Raw genomic sequence first — 20,131 nt, forward strand, 5'->3', positions numbered from 1 at the left:
GCTCTAGCAACAGGGTCGCGGAACGTTGGAGCGGCCCTCTGCCATCTGGGGCCGCTCAGGAAACTGCCATCATTCTGGTGCCGGGGTAAGGTGCGGGACACGGACCCCTCTAAACAAATGCGCGGCCAAATGTGGGAGAACAATGGGGGAGCGGCCCGCTGCCAACCGGGGATGCTCTACCCTCGGACTGGGGACCCACCGAGACGCCCGCACTCACCGGCTGCTGGGAGGCGTCGTCTTCGCTGGGCTTCTTTGCTCCGTTCTGCCGTCTCTTGGGCTGCGGGGCTCTCCCTTCCACTCGGGAGCCCCGTCTGCTGGCAACAGCGCTTCTCTCTCCAGGCTGGCGGAAGGCAGTATCTCCGGTCTCCCTCTCCACAAGGGAGACCGATAATGCAGGCAATGGCTTCCCTCAGGCAGGGGGAAGCGGAAGGGATGCACTCCAGGTCCCGCCCACAGTCAGGCGGGCGGGAGCCTGGCTTCTGGTTTTGGCGGCATTCTCCTCGGTGCAGCGGCGGTGAAAATTCGGGGGACAAATGAGGGGTAGGCTCCCTTGACAATAAAAATGAGTAATGGGGTGGGCACCCGCTCTAGGACTACAATAACGAAGCGGCCATAATCGGGGTAGGCACCTGAATTTAAAAATACCAATGCGGGCATAATGCAGGGTAGGCTCCTACCAGCAAAAATATATCCATCAGCGGGGTGGGCACCCGCCAGGAAGGAGTCACGGGGGAATCCCTCCCCATGGGAGAGGGGACCGCCCGGACTTGTTCCTGAACGGTCGCTCCCTCCCTCCCTCCCTCCCTCGCTGGTCTCACGCACTGTGGGCGCTGCTGTTCTGACTGGGTATCGTAACTTGCGCTGTGAAAGCTTCTGAAAGTAACTGACGCTGTGTTTATTTTCCGAGAGCTTTTGAAATAGACTCACGCTGTGCTTGTGTACCCGAGAACGTCTGACATTGACTAGCGCTGTGCTCGTTTTCCAAGAGCCTCTGAAATTGACTAGCGCTGTGCGTGATCACCGAAAGCTGAAAGCTTCTGAAATTGACTAGCGCTGTGCTCATTAACTGTGTACTCCCGGTATAGCGCTGTGTTCGCCCGCTTGGCAGCTCGTTCTTTGAGAAATTTTTACCCGACCTGGAATTGTCTCTGGTGCCGCTCTCTCAGCTCTACATTATAGCGCGACATTTGCTCTCTGTGCCTGCTAGCGCTTTAACTGGACAGTAGGCACGCTGATCCATTTGCTGCCCCTGCCTCACTTTCCCTTTGACCCTCCATTTTGTTTGTTGCAGTTCCCTGGCCCGCCCCTCCTCCCCGCTACCGCCTCCCAGCTGCTGCCCCTCCCACGCTCCGCCCCCTCCACCATCCATTTATGACCAATGCCCCCACGCGCAGCGTCCACGCGCTACGGCCACGCCAAACGTGCGCCAAAGGTAAGCCCGTCTACGCCCGTCCGCGCCTGGACCGCGCCCAGTGCCAGACCCCCTGGCCCACCCACCCCACCCGCATCACATACACCGCTTCCACCCTCCTAGCCCTTAACCCCGGCCGCCTCTCCGACTGCGCTCAAGCCGCCCCCGGACACACCCATGGACCCTTCACGTGCAACTCCTGCAAGTTTGACGGCACCAAGTCCAATTCCACATCCACTAACACGAAACATAGACCTGACGCCAACCACCTAAAATGCATCCTACTCAATACCCGCTCAGTCCACAGGCACGCCATCGACCTCTGGATTCTACTAGACACCTTCTCCCCTGATATCGCCTTCCTTACAGAAACATGGATGAACTCTACGTCAGCCCCAGACATCACCATTGCCATCCCGGAAGGTTACAAGATCATCCGTAAGGACCGGACCGACCAAACAGGAGGAGGCATCGCTATCGTCCACAAGAAATCCATCCACATCTCTACCAGCTCAGACGTCAATCTCGCAAACACTGAACACCTCCACTTCCAGATCCACATCGACCCCAAGACCACACTCAGAGGCACCCTCCTCTACAGGCCACCGGGACCCCGTGCACATTTCAGTGACGACATCACGGACTTCATCACCCCACACGCCCTCCCCTCCGAGGATTACATTCTTCTGGGAGACCTCAACTTTCATCTCGAAAAGAACAATGACCGCAACGCCACCACCCTTCTGGACAATCTCGCCAACCTCGGACTTAAACAACTTGTCACCACCCCGACCCACATCGCAGGTCACACACTCGACCCTATCTTCACCTCCAGCAAACATGTCTCCTTCAGCCACACCACTGCTCTCCATTGGACGGACCACAGCTGCGTTCACTTTACCTACAACAAGACCACAACCAACAACCATCCTCAACCCATTCCGCGAAGAAACTGGAACAAGATCACCATCGACCAGATCTCCTCATCGCTTCTTCAAAACCCCCCTGCCCACTCCACAAACCCCGACCAAGCAGCCATTAACCTCACCCAATGGCTATCCAACAGCGCCGACATCCTAGCACCGTTGAAAAAACGGCAAATCACTCTAGGCAGCAAGAAGGCCTCCTGGTTCAACGATGACCTTAAGAAATCTAAGAAACTCTGTCGATCCCTTGAGAAGGCCTGGAAAAAAGACCCAAACACCAGCACCAGGGACGCCTTCAAAAACGCCACCCGCATACACCACCAACTAATCCGATCTGCCAAGAAAGACGCTTTCAAGGACCGACTAGATAACAACGCCCACAACAGCAAGGAATTATTCAACATTATCAAGGAATTTACCAACCCCTCAGCCAACTCCAACGACATCACCCCCTCTCAAGCCCTCTGTGACTCCCTAGCCTCATTCTTCCACAACAAGATCGCAGAAATCCACAACAGCTTCGACAACCGACCCGAAGACCAACCCACCCAACCCTCCGCAGGACCCCCACCCCCCTTGAACATCCTCAACGACTGGAACCCAATCTCCACTGAGGACACCATCCGCCTGATGAACTCCATCCACTCAGGATCCCCCGCAGACCCATGCCCTCACCACATCTTTAACAAAGCAGACCCCATTATAGCACCGCACCTCCGAGACGTCATCAACTGCTCCCTCAACTCCGCTATCTTCCCCGAAAGTTAGAAACATGCCGAACTCAGCGCCCTTCTGAAGAAACCTACAGCTGACCCCACCGAACTCAAAAACTACCGCCCCATCTCGCTCCTTCCATTCCCGGCCAAAGTCATCGAGAAAGCTGTCAACAACCAACTCGCCGCCTTCCTCGAAACCAACAAGTCCCTCGACTCCTCACAGTCCGGCTTCCGAGCCAAACACAGCACTGAGACCGCACTCATCGCAGCAACTGACGACATTCGAACTCTGCTAGACAACGGAGACACAGTTGCCCTCATCCTCCTAGACCTCTCCGTAGCCTTCGACACAGTTTGTCATAGCACCTTAATACAACGCCTCAGAAACATCGGAATCCAAGGAAAAGCACTGGAATGGATCACCTCGTTCCTTGCCGGAAGAACTCAGAGAGTCCGCCTTCCACCATTCAAATCAGAAGCCACAGAAGTCATCTGTGGCGTGCCACAAGGATCTTCACTCAGCCCCACCCTCTTCAACGTATACATGAGCCCCCTCGCGGCCATCGCACGCCAACACAACCTCAACATCATCTCCTACGCTGATGACACCCAACTGATACTATCGCTCACCAAAGACCCCAACACCGCCAAAACCAACCTACATGAAGGAATGAAAGATGTAGCCGAGTGGATGAAGTCCAGCCGTCTAAAACTGAACTCCGACAAAACTGAAGTCCTCATCCTTGGCACCTCCCCCTCCGCCTGGGATGACTCTTGGTGGCCAGTGGCCCTTGGAAAAGCACCCATCCCGACGGACCACGCGCGGAACTTAGGTGTCATCCTGGACTCCTCACTTTCTATGAACAGACAAGTCAACGCCGTCTCATCTTCTTGCTTCAATATTCTTCGCATGCTCAAAAAAACATTCCGCTGGATCCCCACCGAAACTAGAAAAACGGTCACCCACGCACTGGTCACGAGTCGCCTGGACTACGGAAACACCCTATACGCCGGTACCACCGCAAAACTCCAGAAAAAACTCCAACGCATCCAGAACGCGTCAGCCAGACTCATACTGGACATCCCGCGTAAAGACCACATCTCTGGACACCTGAAAAACCTCCACTGGCTTCCCGTTAACAAGAGAATTACTTTCCGCCTCCTAACCCACGCACACAAAGCACTCTACGAACTTGGACCCGAATGCCTCAACTCACGACTTTCCTTCTACACCCCCTCCCGCCACCTACGATCCTCCAACCAAGCCCTTGCAACTGTACCTCGCATCAACAAAACCACCATGGGAGGAAGATCCTTCTCCTACCTGGCAGCTAAAACCTGGAACACACTTCCCACTCACCTTCACCTCACTCAGAACCACCTAGCATTCAGAAAGCAACTTAAAACGTGGATATTCGACAAGTAACTCCTCACCCTCCTCAAGCGCCTTGAGACCCTCTGGGTATGTAGCGCGCTATATAAATCTCTTGACTTGACTCTTTAAAGGGCAACAAGGAAAAGGAGAACAGCGCTCCCAGAGGCATTCAGTTAGCATAAAGCCCCTAAGGATAAAGATATAAAACCAAAGTCTTTACAAGGTCCTGAAGTAGAAGCCAGGCAGAAGGGTCCCAGCAACAAAGTCCAACAACAATCCAGGGACTGGGCAGGGCCCAGGGAGGCAAGCCTTCCCTTGGGCCCCAGCAGCAGCACGCCCCTGGTAGATTCAAGTAGAAACACAAGAACATTTTACAGGAGGTCACAGCCTCTTTTTATACACAGAATCCCTTTGTCTCTAGGGTGCAGGGTGGGGGAAAACCAGACGCAGCTGGTTCTGGAGCACTCTGTTGTGCTCATCCCCACTCCTCATTCACTGGCCAGGCTAGGGACATCAGTCGCACCACAGGGGGTGGAGCCAGCATTGTGTAGGGAAAGCCCAGCCCTATTCAGGTCCCAGGTGCACTCCTCTCTGCCATCAATATGCAGATCTCTCCACTCACCACCGGGGAAGACCCATCCTGACTACTGGAGCCAAGCACACCAGCCAGCTCCAGCCAATCACAAGCCAGACAGTCAAATCACATTCACTGCACAGACAGGCCAACTTCTAGTAGTGATTCAGAAAAGGGGTGGTGATGGTCTGCTCAATTCAGACACTCTGTTCATCACCACCCCCTTTTCTGAATCGTTTTTGGCCACTATAGGTGTGGCAGGGTATACTCAGACATGAGTCCCTTTCTCACTGCTCCATCAGGATTCAAGCAAGCCGGGCCGAAGACGGCTGAAATGCCAGAAACCGGTCCCCGGTAGCTTGTCTCCTTTCTGGTGAAGAATTGGCTTGGTAGTTTAGTCTGCCCTGTTCCCATGATGCACTGGGCCAGGGACAGACTGATTTGCATATAGCCAGGTTCTGAGCTGGGATGGGGCAGTGAGATAAATAACGGTGATGGATCAAGCCCTGATCTTTGGGCTGGGTAAGAGTGGTCTGCTCAATTCAGACACTCTGTTCATCACCACCCCCTTTTCTGAATCGTTTTTGGCCACTATAGGTGTGGCAGGGTATACTCAGACATGAGTCCCTTTCTCACTGCTCCATCAGGATTCAAGCAAGCCGGGCCGAAGACGGCTGAAATGCCAGAAACCGGTCCCCGGTAGCTTGTCTCCTTTCTGGTGAAGAATTGGCTTGGTAGTTTAGTCTGCCCTGTTCCCATGATGCATTGGGCCAGGGACAGACTGATTTTCATATAGCCAGGTTCTGAGCTGGGATGGGGCAGTGAGATAAATAACGGTGATGGATCAAGCCCTGATCTTTGGACTGGGTAAGAGTGGTCTGCTCAATTCAGACACTCTGTTCATCACCACCCCCTTTTCTGAATCGTTTTGGCCACTATAGGTGTGGCAGGGTATACTCAGACATGAGTCCCTTTCTCACTGCTCCATCAGGATTCAAGCAAGCCGGGCCGAAGACGGCTGAAATGCCAGAAACCGGTCCCCGGTAGCTTGTCTCCTTTCTGGTGAAGAATTGGCTTGGTAGTTTAGTCTACCCTGTTCCCATGATGCACTGGGCCAGGGACAGACTGATTTGCATATAGCCAGGTTCTGAGCTGGGATGGGGCAGTGAGATAAATAACGGTGATGGATCAAGCCCTGATCTTTGGACTGGGTAAGAGTGGTCTGCTCAATTCAGACACTCTGTTCATCACCACCCCCTTTTCTGAAACTTCTAGTAGTGGCACTTCCACACTAAACACAATAAATCCGCGCACATCATCGTGCAGCATTTACTCTCACGAGTTCGCACATACCAAACTCAACCTTGCACTCCCCACACATCAGGAATTACCATGGACACACATATTCCCCATGCACTCCTATGGGAGGGCAGGCCTCTCTCACACAGGCACTCAGGGAGCGCACACACTTTACACTGCGCCACAGTGCTAAAGTGCGTAAAGACCATAAATCACTTTAATGATGTAACATTTAAAGGCAGAAAGTTCAGGGGTGAACCTGCCAGAAGGGCCAAGTCCAACACTTTTAAATAATTGAATGGTTAACAAATCAAGATGCAGGGAGTGCATGCAAATGGCACACAATAGAATCACTTCTCGGCAGTCTTGGTATTCGGCTCGCATGACATTTGAAATTGCCGGGTACAGACTCCTTAAAAAGACTTTGGCTTCAGCATTTTTTTTTTTTACAGATTAAGGACTGCTTAGTTGGTTACCATACCTTACGTTGGGGTGTGGGACTGGTAAAACACAGATTCTGTTCCCATAATACAATTCCTTCTTTCTAAGTTGATTGTGTGCAATGAATTGGTAACATTGCTGTCTGTATATGCACTGTCACTCATCTGTTCTACAGGGTGTGGGAAATACATAATTTGCTGATCCTGCAACAACATTTTAGTCTCATGGTTAGAGTTGCCAGCTGGCCAGAGTTTTACAAGCGCCACTAGTATTTTGATGCCACAGCCATTACAAAAATAAGCAAAATCACCTAAAGCTGATAATTTTTTTCCCTTTAATTGTGCATACTTCAAAAAGGAAATACAAATAGAAAGTACTTTTAAATGTGTTCCGGGCTGCATGAATAATCCATGACTAATAGTTGAAGGGAACAAAGACAGAAAAGTTATGATGCAATAAAATACATATGATTTTATTCACAGCCTTATTTACTGTCATGGGTAGGCCTTTGCAGACTCTTTAAACAACAAATGGCTGGCATCTTTGCTCTTCAAAAGGTGGCAACCATGCTTGTGAAATGTATTCTCCCACAGTAGCAGTAAAAAAAACAAAAAATACAAATGTAAGGATAGACAGAGTTGGGACGTGGGGGATAATGGCACCAGTGATAACAAAACAAAGCCTCGTTGACCAGTTCCCAAAGGCATGTAATGGTCTTTTAAAGATCTGTGAAATACTCGGGTGAGGCTGAGATAAGCTGCCAGATAATGCTCAGCCAAGCCCACGGAGAAGCTCAATAACTCTGGCCCTCATTTACGAGGATCTTGCTGTGCTGCCATATGCCCAAGTGAAAGGGCAGGAATGCACTGTATTTCCCAGTGTCAGATCTCCTTCCCTAAAACTGTACCACGATTGGTGCACCCTCTTTGACCTCTGTAAGCACAAGTAAATGGTATCCCTTGTACCCAGGGCATTAAGAATGAAAGAGGGCCCCTAGGCACCCCTCACCTGGAACCTTCAGTGCTGCTTTTGTAGGCCACGTGCCCAGATGCAGGACAAACCAAGAGTCAACATGGCCGACTACGCACTGTGTAACATACAGGTAAGCCACCCCTACTGCTGGCTTTTAGCCCTAAGGCAGGGTTCTATATTTCCTGTGTGAGGGCCTACCGGCGGCCTGCCATCACTAGACCTGTTCCTAGGTAGAAAGACAGAGCTCTCCGCTCTGGGCGGAGGTGGACACATATTCCCCTCTGCAGGATCTGCCTCGGCAGAAGCAGGAACTTCAAATAAGATGCAGCCTTTGAACCCTGTCCCCAGGCTCTGCTGTTAGAAGTAGAAAGCAACCCCCAGTTCCGCCCCATTTTTGACAGGAGGACTGGCAAGAAAATTTGGTAAACTAGGAGTTGGGTCTACCGTCACCCTGCACCACCCCTCAGGGGGAGCAGGTAAGATAAACCCCACTTTTTAATATCCGCCATCTTGATGATGGGGATAGTATCCAAGTAAAAGCCAGAGTATGCTCACCCTCTAGGTGGGGTGAGCATAAGGAGGGTGTAGACACACTACTGGTAGATATTCCATTTGCTACTTCATGCCCTTCCCTTAAAACACCCCATCATTTAGTATTTAGGTGGCTCCTGAAGAACCTGACTTCACCTTTGACAGACCAAAAGAAGGTGATGGTCAAAGAACGCTGACGGACCAGAAACTGATCATCAAAACAACAAAACCTGGTTTCTAAGGCACCTCTTCTTAGGTTCAATGTTTTTATTTTAAAACGTGTGCAAAGTACTGTAATTTTCTAAATTCCATAAAGTCCTCTTTTTTATTTTTTATGAGGTAGTGGCAAAACGTTTTCCGCCTTTCATTAAAACCCACATTTTTACAACTGACAGTCTCCTGAATGTTAAATACTAACAGCCTGATTCATCATACTCCCGTTTTGCGAGGCCCTAATAGCGATTCATAGCGAATCGCTATTAAGGACTCGCAAAACGGGATTCATGTAGAAATTGCATGAAGAAATGCGATTCCTACATATTCCTTATTTGCGATTAGCAAATTGCTAATCGCAAATAAGGAATAACTCGCCATTCATTCCTATGGGCCAAAAGGCCCATAGGAATGAATGGGGAGTATTCCTTATTTGCGATTAGCAATTTGCTATTCGCAAATAAGATAGCGATTTGAAGGGTGCCAGGGGTGTCCGAAGGACACCCTGTAGCACCCCTCAAATGAAACTTTACACAGGTGTTGCACACACACATGTCCAAAGGACATGTGTGTGTGTGTAACATGCAACTCAGAAAAATGCATTTAAATGCATTTTTCTGAGTTTTCGCAATTTACCACGAGGTCTGACCTCGCGGTAAATTGCGGCAAGAAATTGCGAATTCGCAAAATGAAATTGGATGTTGAATTGCATTTAAGGAATCTCAAATAGAGATTCCTTAAATGTAATTCCTCGCAAAATTGCGAGATCGCAATTAGCGATTTTTACATTTGGGATGCTGAATCCCAAATGCAAAAATCGCTCTCGAAAAGGGCCAGATTCTCAGAATCTGGCCCTTTGCGAGCGCTATTTTCTTTGATGAATTGGGCGGTAAGTTCCTTTCAACTTAACTCCGTGTACATTCAGAACCAAAGTGATTTCCTGAATCAGCAGAAAAACGTGTGATAGACAAAAAATGTGAAAGACAAAATGACCACTCACGTGTGCACGGATCACTGACAAAATTTCGACCTCCAAAATATCGACCTACAGGAATATCGAGTCAAAAATATCGAGGGCAAAAATATCGACATCCTATTTACAACATGGTAAGTACAAAAATATCGAAAATATAATATAGATGTCAAAAATATCGATGTTAAAAATATCAGATTTTTAAAAAAATATAAATGTAAAATAAAGTAAATATTACTAATAAATATAATCTACATAGTCAAAAGTATCTAATAATTTTATAAAATTAATAAATAATACATATATAATAATAATACATTACTTAAATATATACAGTAAATATATAATATATATGTACTGAACAATAATTTGTAATACTTATTTTACTAATTTATAAAATAATAAAATATATTCTACATTTCAAATACATTTACAAACTTAAAACAATAACATAAATAAAATGTAAAAAACATCAAATATTAAATATACTTTTTATATTTTTACAATTAATTATATAAAACGTTGGATAGCGTAAGGGTAAAAATGACTATTCCCATTCCAGAGAGTGCAACAGTAGGGAAAGCGTTGGATAGCGTAGGGGTAAACATTACTATTCCCCCTCCAGAGAGTGCAACAGTAGGGAAAGCTTTGGATAGCGTAGGGGTAAAAATTACTATTCCCACTCCAGAGAGTGCAACAGTAGGGAAAGCGTTGGAAAAGCGTAGGAGTATAAATTACTATTCCCACTCCACAGAGTGCAACAGTAGTGAAAGCGTTGGATAGCGTAGGAGTAAAAATTACTATTCCCACTCCACAGAGTGCAACAGTAGGGAAAGCGTTGGATAGCATAGGAGTAAAAATTACTATTCCCACTCCAGAGAGTGCAACAGTAGGGAAAGCGTTGGCTAGCGTAGGGATAAAAATTACTATTCCCACTCCAGAGAGTGCAACAGTAGGGAAAGCGTTGGATAGCGTAGGAGTAAAAATTACTATTCCCACTCCAGAGAGTGCAACAGTAGGGATGGCGTTGGATAGCGTAGGAGTAAAAATAACTATTCCCACTCCAGAGAGTGTAACAGTAGGGAAGGCGTTGGATAGCGTAGGGCTAAAAATTACTATTCCCACTCCAGAGAATGCAACAGTAGTGAAAGCGTTGGATAGCGTAGGAGTAAAAATTACTATTCCCACTCCAGAGAGTGCATCAGTAGGGAAAGCGTTGGATAGCGTAGGAGTAAAAATTACTATTCCCATTCCAGAAAGTGCAACAGTAGGGAAAGCGTTGGATAGCGTAGGGGTAAAAATTACTATTCCCCCTCCAGAGAGTGCAACAGTAGGGAAAGCTTTGGATAGCGTAGGGGTAAAAATTACTATTCCCACTCCAGAGAGTGCAACAGTAGGGAAAGCGTTGGATAGCGTAGGAGTATAAATTACTATTCCCTCTCCACAGAGTGCAACAGTAGTGAAAGCGTTGGATAGCGTAGGAGTAAAAATTACTATTCCCACTCCAGAGAGTGCAACAGTAGGAAAAGCGTAGGATAGCGTAGGGGTAGAAATTACTATTCCCACTCCAGAGAGTGCAACAGTAGGGAAAGCGTTGGATAGCGTAGGAGTATAAATTACTATTCCCACTCCAGAGAGTGCAACAGTAGGGAAAGCGTTGGATAGCGTAGGAGTATAAATTACTATTCCCACTCCACAGAGTGCAAACGTAGGGAAAGCGTTGGATAGCGTAGTAGTAAAAATTACTATTCCCACTCCAGAGAGTGCAACAGTAGGGAAAGCGTTGGATAGCGTAGGGATACAAAATACTATTCCCAATCAAGAGAGTACAACAGTAGGGAAAGCTTTGGATACCATAGGGGTAAAAATTACTATTCCCACTCCAGAGAGTGCAACAGTAGGGAAAGCGTTGGATAGCGAGCAGTAAAAAATACTATTCCCACTCCAGAGAGTGCAACAGTAGGGAAAGCGTTGGATAGCGTAGGGGTAAAAATTACTATTCCCACTCCAGAGAGTGCAACAGTAAGGAAAGCTTTGGATAGCGTAGGGGTAAAAATTTCTATTCCCACTCCAGAGAGTGCAACAGTAGGGAAAGCGTTGGATAGCGTAGGGGTAACAATTACTATTCCCACTCCAGAGAGTGCAACAGTAGGGAAAGTGTTGGATAGCGTAGGGGTAAAAATTACTATTCCCACTCCAGAGAGTGCAACAGTAGGGAAAGCTTTGGATAGCGTAGGAATAACAATTACTATTCCAACTCCAGAGAGTGCAACAGTAGGGAAAGTGTTGGATAGCGTAGGGGTTAAAATAACGTACTTATAAATAAAAGGTTTTTTTAATAAAAATAATATAAACAATTAAATATATATAAACCATATACAATACCTATACATAATAATAAAATACATGATTAACTAAATATATTTAACCTAAAATGAATATTAAAAAATAATATTTTATAATATTTATTTACCAATTATTAATTAATTAACAATTATATTATTAACAAAACAATTATTTTAAAAACATTATTACTTATTTACATTTAAATTACTTCCCACCATATTCCCCTATAAACCCACTACCCGCAACAGAACGCATTTATCTATTTATGAATTAATAAATATTATTTAAAAATCAATTAAAATTAATTACAATTATTTACCATTTAATAATAATTTTATTATAATTCCCACTAATTAATAATTAATTAAACATAATTAAATAACTTCCCACCCTATTCCCCTATAAACCCACAACCCGCTACAGAACATATATATCAATTAATCAATTAAGTAAAATGAAATACCAATTAATTAAATTTAATTTCCAATTATTTAAAATTATTTAATAATAATAACTACTAATTACTTTTTATTTTAACATATTTAAATTACTTCCCACCCTATTCCCCTATAAACCCACAACCCGCTATAGAACATATTTTTCAATTAATCAATTAAATAAAATGATTTACCAATTAATTACATTTAATTACCAATTATTTAAAATGAATTAATATTAACTACTCATTATTAAATAATTTAACCTAATTATATTACTTCCCACCCTATTTCCCTATAAACCCATAACCCGCTACAGAACATATTTATCAATTAATCAATTAACTAAAATTAATTTCTAATTAATTAAAATTAATTACCAATTAATTACAATTTAGTAATAAATCCTACAAATTAATAATCAATTTTACATAATTAAATTACTTCCCACCCTATTCCCCTATGAACCCACAACCCGCTCCGGTACTAAAACATATAATGTGCTTATAAATAAATTTATTAATATATATATAACTAATACACATATAATATATATTTTTTTAAATACTTAAGTAAAACATATAACACATACATAATAAAAAACTAAAAAATTATACAAATATCGATATTAGTGTCATCGAAATTAATAGCATCGATATATATGCTATCGATATTAGTAACTTCGATATTACTTACATCGATATAAAGAATTTCAATATTACTTACCTTAGGGTCGATATTCTGTCCAACGATATTCTTGACATCGATATTCTGCACCTTTGAAATTTCATACACGATATTTTGGTAGGTCGATATTTCCTATTCGATATTTTGACTGTGTATCGTGTGCACAACCAACGGGGTCACTGGTTGGTACTCACAAGTTGTGCCCACTTTTATCAACATCGATGGTCATTTTGTCCAAAAGTAAAAAAGAAAGGTGTCCAAGAGAAAAGAAAAACTGTAGGTGCAGTTTAGTGAACGGGTCACATCACACAATATGACTGGCTGTCATTAAAATTGACAAAAACACTCTTATAGCAATCACTTTATTATTTACTGCGTGTATTTTATCAAATTAAAATGGACAGGTTGCTCTTCATGCATATAATTTCCAACGCCAACATGTTTCTTTGCCACAGTAATTTTTTGCAAATTCTTCAGGGCCAATCACTTCGCCAAAGCACCAGTATTGGACACACCGTTATGGAGGACTGTCAATTGTAAAAACAAAACACACAACATACTACGTTACTCTCCCTTCTACCAATCACAAAATGTGATCTGTTGTAAACTTATTTTTCTAAGCATATTCACCCTCAGAAAGTGAGCCATGCTGCAGCAGAGACCAGCGCAAATCCTGCCATCTGCAAAAAGACTCAACAACTGTGACCTGCTGTCCTTCCAGACCCTACAAGGCCTTCGAGAAGCCCCTGCAACCCCACAGACATCAGCAATCCCCAACAACCTCCCTTTGGGCTAGAGGCTCTAGTCCCAGGTATCCGCTGGTAAAGAAACCGCGATGATTGAAGACCGGCACACTCTGTGTGAATGCGAAAAGAAACGTAGCCGGTCACTAGGCCTGTTGGTTTCCCAGTCTCGTGGAATCACCCCTGCACGCCCCCATCACCTCAAGAGATCCCCTCAGCACAGCGACCAATGCTGGAGACAGCCCCACTCCTGAGAGCCCGTACTCACTTACCTTCGACGGCGGACTGCTGCAACGTTGGCATGACCGCCTACACCGTGCCGGTCTGCTCTGCATCACCTTCGTGGCCTGGCCGCTACCGGTAAGCTTCCAAACGCCTTGCCGGAGTCCTCCTCCAGTGACTGTGAGGACATCAGAGAGGCGGTCCTCCGCTAACCAAGTATACACCTCCCATCCACAACTGCAACCGCTGGTTTGGCGGTGTTCGGCATCCATTCATCTACAGAGACCTTTGCGCAACTACAACCGCGACTGCTGTGTTGGCAGCTGTTGTAGTTATACCACCGCAATGAAGACAGGAGAATAATACCTTCTTTAGTATTTATTGATTGAAGATAGATCTCAAACCATGTTCACGTCAGACATAGTTGGACCAACTGAAAATTATGCCACAAATGTGACATCATGCTAGAATGTAGAAAGCATCACAGAGATGCGCCATTCTAAGCAGCATCTCAGTGAAATATAACACATCTCCCCCTTTCTAGTTAAACAAATCTTAAATAAACTTCTAAAACAAAGAGACAATAAAGAAACTAAAAACAAAGAAACATGCATTCATCATACAAGTACTTCAGGAAACATAATCACTCAAATACGCTGGAAGTCTTCTTTCACCAGCACCCCTCAAAACACGAGATAGGCCACCAGACCCATCTCCCTCCCTTGCAACCACACCATGTCCATCAGAGCAAGAGACTTCATCAAGGAAAGAAGAAACAGAAGGCTGTTCTCTAGAAAATTCATTATCATTCATAAACATCCATGCCGAACAATACTCAGATTCAGACTTATCCCCTAAATCTTCTACATGTTCGCAATCATGCCTTTGATAAAGCGCCACCGCCTCAAATTCCATGTTTGACCATTTGTTAGTTTGACCCAATTTCCACCCACGGCCTCAACTTTGAAGGGACCTTTACATTTATTCAGAAAATTACTATGACCACCAGGTTCACCTTGACCCAATCCCCCACATTAATGAAACGTCTGTTTTCATCAGTCAACTTGTCACACCGTGATCCTCTCCCAACAGGTTTCTGACGCATCCCTGAAGGAAGCAATTTGGTGCCTGCTTCCCTCCCACCCATCATAGCAAATGGACCCTTTCCCGAAACAGTGTTGACAGTAGTACGATATGCCCAAAGCATTTGTAGAAGACTAAAAGTCTTAATAAGATTCCAGAGAAGGAATATATTCCAAGTGGAGTTTATTGGTAGGTTTCCAAACACAGGAGGAACGCCTCATCAGCCAGGAGTCCAAGCAGCAACTGAACATACACAACGGACGCCTGGCTTCTGGAGGCGCCCTTACATTCAAAAGAATACATGTGTACATTCTGTGCATGTGCTCATACATGCGCTCACGAGATAAGGACAATTAGCACGAGAATAGAACAATCAAGAATAACAATACACTACAGCATTTTACTTACAGTCATGCACAGACAAACCTGCACCATGTGCTAATTGCATGATGCCCATAACCATGCGATTTATGCACTCAACTAATCCATTTCCCTGTGGGTTGTACAAAGAGCAACACAAATGTTTCACACCCACAGAGTCCAAAAAATCACTTTCCTTGCAGATAACCTTCAAAACTTGCTGAGCACGGCGAGTTGGGTTCTTTTCCACATAGGTTTGACACGATCCTTTTCACAAAAATCACTTCTGCTGGTAAGTCTTCTCTGTGTCTGGCACACAATGAACGTCGCCAGAATTGTTGTAGTTATACCACCGCAACAAAGACAGGAGAATAATACCTTCTTTAGTATTTATTGATTGAAGATAGATCTCAAACAATGTTCATGCCAGACACAGTTGGACCAACTGACAATTATGCCACAAATGTGACATCATGCTAGAATGTAGAAAGCATCACAGAGATGCGCCATTCTAAGCAGCATCTCAGTGAAATATAACAGCAGCCCTCTGAACTCTATTCCAGCCATTGCTTTCACTGACGTTCACAATGGCAATTATCTGGCAGCATTGAAAGCCGTGTGCTTAGATATCAAAAGTACTGCATACCCGAACTGCACTGCATTTTCTTTCCTTACCTGAAAGTCTATGGAGTATTTATTTTCATATTGAACTGTAGAATGTCTATTCCCAATTTGAAGTCTTGCTTCTCAAAATATATATAGAAATAAGTGTTACTTTTACACAACATTTGTTTCAGATGTATTCCTGCCAGTGTGTCTCATGTATTGCCTCTGTGAGCGAAACAATTTTCGCTGTCCACTGATAAGCCTAACTGCTTGACCACGCTACCACAAAAAGAGAGTAAGTATTATCTATTGGTTGCCTCTATCTCCCCGTGGAGACTTCTCGCACTCATGACATAATACACATGGTTTTAGTACACCGTACAGAGAGGCGGTATCTTACAACATTGTTCAGTTCATAAGCACCATCAGAACACGTCATCAACATCAGTGTTTAATTTGTAACAAAACTAAGTGCTGGGACTTTCTTAGGAGGCTACTGCAGATGGCAGCACCCATTGCTCCTGCCAGTGCTGCCAATGACCGTAGCAACACAACTAAGCATCACACTCCTACATTGTGACAATGCAACCTTTCATAGGCCTCTAAAGCTGCAGGGAGGGATTGGGATGCAGGCATGAGTAATTTTTCGCATATATTATTATATTAACAACTCCCACTCTTCGCACAGCAGCTCCCAGACTAGGGTTTTCAATTTACCAGCCTACCATAGGCGCGGCAAGGCACACACACCTTGGCACTGTTAGGATACCCTGGAGGGAAATCGTGCAATTTACAGATTCACAAAACAGTGGTCAAAGACGTTGGTTATGTGGCGAGGTTTATCTTCTTTGGACAGAATGACCATTTGTCTTTCTAGCCAGGCTGGCTCTTAACCCCACAAAAGGGGTGTGACACGAGTAGACTAAGGTCAACAGGAAGAAGTCTGCAGACTACTATGCTTCTGTTTGGTTATAAACCTAAAGATTATTTTTTTTACTATGTCAACGTTTTTGCAGTCTATAGATCTTAATGTATCCCTCTTTCTTGTATTTCATGTATCCTTTCATCTGATCTTCACTTTTGATTGCACCTCTTTTCTTCTTCCCCCTAGGCTCTTTCTTCAAGAGGAGCAGATGTCTCAGACAGGACAGAGAAGTGAAAAGGCAAGTATTCAATCCCTTTCTCCTTCTCTCAGCCATTTCCCTTTCTACTATTTCTTCTTTATTCCATATCAATGTATTTGTTTCTTATCTGACTTTTTCTTATCTTCCCTTTATTTCTTTAAATATTTTCTCTGAAGACTCAAACATGCTTCTTCTGCTCATCCTTTCCTGTAAGCTAGTGAGCCTCGTATTCAATCAAACAAATACAGAATAAAAAGAACAAAACTAAACTACCTCTAGAACCCTAGGCAGTTCTTCTCATTAGGAACTGCTTTCTGAATTAATAATCATTTATCTTATATTATCCATGTTGACTGGAGGTAATTGCTTATAGCATGGTGTCTGCAGCAATGGCATTTTCATAGGACAGCACCGCAGATGAGCCCTCAACTGACCCACTTATAAATCCATATTCATACATTGTACTAATTGTATTGCAAGACATATGTCCAGTGCATGCTCGAAAGGGACAGTGTAACACAGGCTGTAAGCAGAGCAACCAGATGTGTCTGAAGGCCAGCTGTCGTTCAATTCATGAAGTAAACATACTCCGAAGCCCTGTTTCATGCGCTCATGACATGGTAGTATGTGTGGAAACTCCATCACATTTTAGCCTCGAGATGGAAATTCATTGCGGAGCAATAAAAATAGGACCAAAATAGCAAAACCAAACAATAACACAAGAAGTATGCCTCCAAATACGCTGTAAATGAAAGAGTGTACAAAGGATGGAATCACTCTGTATGCAGTCTGACATGTACTAAGATACTGTCCCAATCACTTTAAAAAGGTGTTCCACTCATGCCATATTTTAGGCATTAAATATTCGGTGTACAAGTTCACCATAATGCTGTGGTAAGTTTGTGCACAATAGAGGTTGTACTTCAGAGGAAGGCCTTGCAACTTGAAAAAGGCTGTAAAAGAGTGGGCTCCCTCCTTGACGCAATTATCCCTTTCGATCAACTTCAGGTAGGCTATGCATTTTCCAAGTCGTACTACTACTTCTATCATCAAATATGTCATTGGGTCACCTCTCCTGAGGTAAGATCAGGGGCCGCATGATGGTTAACACAGTCCGAAAAGTGGCTTGTCACTAAAGAAGACGACAAACGCCTCATATCAGAACTATACATTTCCTCTCTACAGACACTTCGCCTGCGAAGACTAAAGAACACATCAGATGTGGGGGAAAAATAGGCAGACCTCATACAAACAAAGAGTGGCAGGACTTTTTAATAGAGTGCAGAGGACGCTTACAAGGTAGCTGCATACTGGTGTGGATGTATGACATTACAACGCATGCTTTTACCACACATGCCTTTACAACGCATAGCGGCTTGGGGTGCTGGATAGTAAAAAGTTTAATTTACTATTCCAACACCAGTCCCCGTGGACACCAGGGAAGGTGTTGGATAGTAAATTAAACGTATTCCCTATCCTAGAGCGCCCCCCCAGCGCAATGCGTTGTGATTGTTTGCTTTGTAAATACCGCGTTGTAAAGGCACTGCGTGGTAAAAGTTGCGTTGTAAAGGTTGTTCACCTACTGGTGTCTAACGCCGGCCCGAATCAATCATTGGAACAAAGATCGTCCGGCCTATTCCTGGCCATGATGCGGGCAGACTGGCTCACTGGTGCACTTGTTCTGGCACTGCCACAAGTTAGAGAGATGCTGGGACCTAATATTACAAGACATCAATGAAGCATTTGACACAGACACCCCACGCTTCCCTGCATACATTCTGCTAGGCCTTCCCAACCGCATGACTTTTCCCTTACGCTCCATGAGAGGGAGGGAGACCGCTAGCTATAGCCCTGAACGCCGCCTGGCTGGAGTTGCTGGCTCACTGGGGCTCTGAGAAAGTCCCTGATCACTCTGCTTGGCTTAGGCGGATGTGGGCAGTGCTAGGACTGGAGAGACTATCCCTAGTAGCAGACGGCAAAGCAAACGTTTACCTAGAACTATGCGTCCCTTTGATAAATATCCTCAGCAAGGAGCGCAGAGAAGTGACTTGCCCCACGCTTTTACAAATGTTACCACTCACTGACGTGGACCAACATTCTAAATGACACTAGACTGGACAAGGACCGAATAGGAGCCCTCACGGGAACCTCAACCCAGGAATAATACTGGATGCGCAGGAGACGGGTGGGGGAGGAGGGGACTACTCTCTAATGACCCCTCTCTGTAGCCTTTTCTCCCTTCTCCTTTTTCTTTCCCTTCCACATTTGAATCAGCAATGTAGTTATGCCATCATCTACAACAGCCAAAGCTTTTTCCAAATCTGTGCCGCTAATTTTTCTCGGCCGTTCTGCAGCATCTATTTTTCCAAAGTTCATTGTAAGTGGCATATATGAACCATTCAGAGCGCGATGACCTACTACTCCCCAAGAAATCTGGTAAACCCATGTCATCAGAAAAGAGAGACAGATGTTCCCTAACTGCGGATAAGGTGGAATACTGCAACTATTGCTGGCATTACCTGTCTGTTGTGATTAAATGTATTAGGGGTCTGGTGTGCTAGCTTTAAAACAAACCTGATTAGGAGTTTAAAAAACGTGTGCATTAGTGTTAACTGGCTATAATATCCCACCATTCTGACCCTGAAACTTGGAGTTATATGTACCTTTCTGTACCATACTATTGAACTGTTTTTCTGTAAAATTTGCAGAGCATAGCCAATCGGCAAAATGTGCAATAGAAGGAATGTTGAGAGTTCATCTCTTTCATTTTAGCCAGGCATAGGCACGCAGTTTGTTGCACTGTTTTGTTCAGAAAGATCATTTGTCTAGGGATCAAGCCAGCTCTAAAGCAAGCATGAATGCCCTCAAGCTGCCAGAATAGTGATCCCCAAATAGATTTCAATTCAATGATTTCTTTCCAATATTCATAGCCCTCTACGGACATCTGGGAAACAACTGTATCTGAATAAATTAATTTTGTTTGGGTCAGCATATTTTTCCTTGAAGAGGAAGGGGTAATCTTATAAAAATCCGAAATCATGCAAACTTTTTCAAATATGTTTTTTAACTACTCACTGGGGTACTGGGCAATC

Source organism: Lissotriton vulgaris, chromosome 4_1 (assembly GCF_964263255.1).
Source record: "Lissotriton vulgaris chromosome 4_1, aLisVul1.2, whole genome shotgun sequence".
NCBI classification, from domain to species: Eukaryota; Metazoa; Chordata; class Amphibia; order Caudata; family Salamandridae; genus Lissotriton; species Lissotriton vulgaris.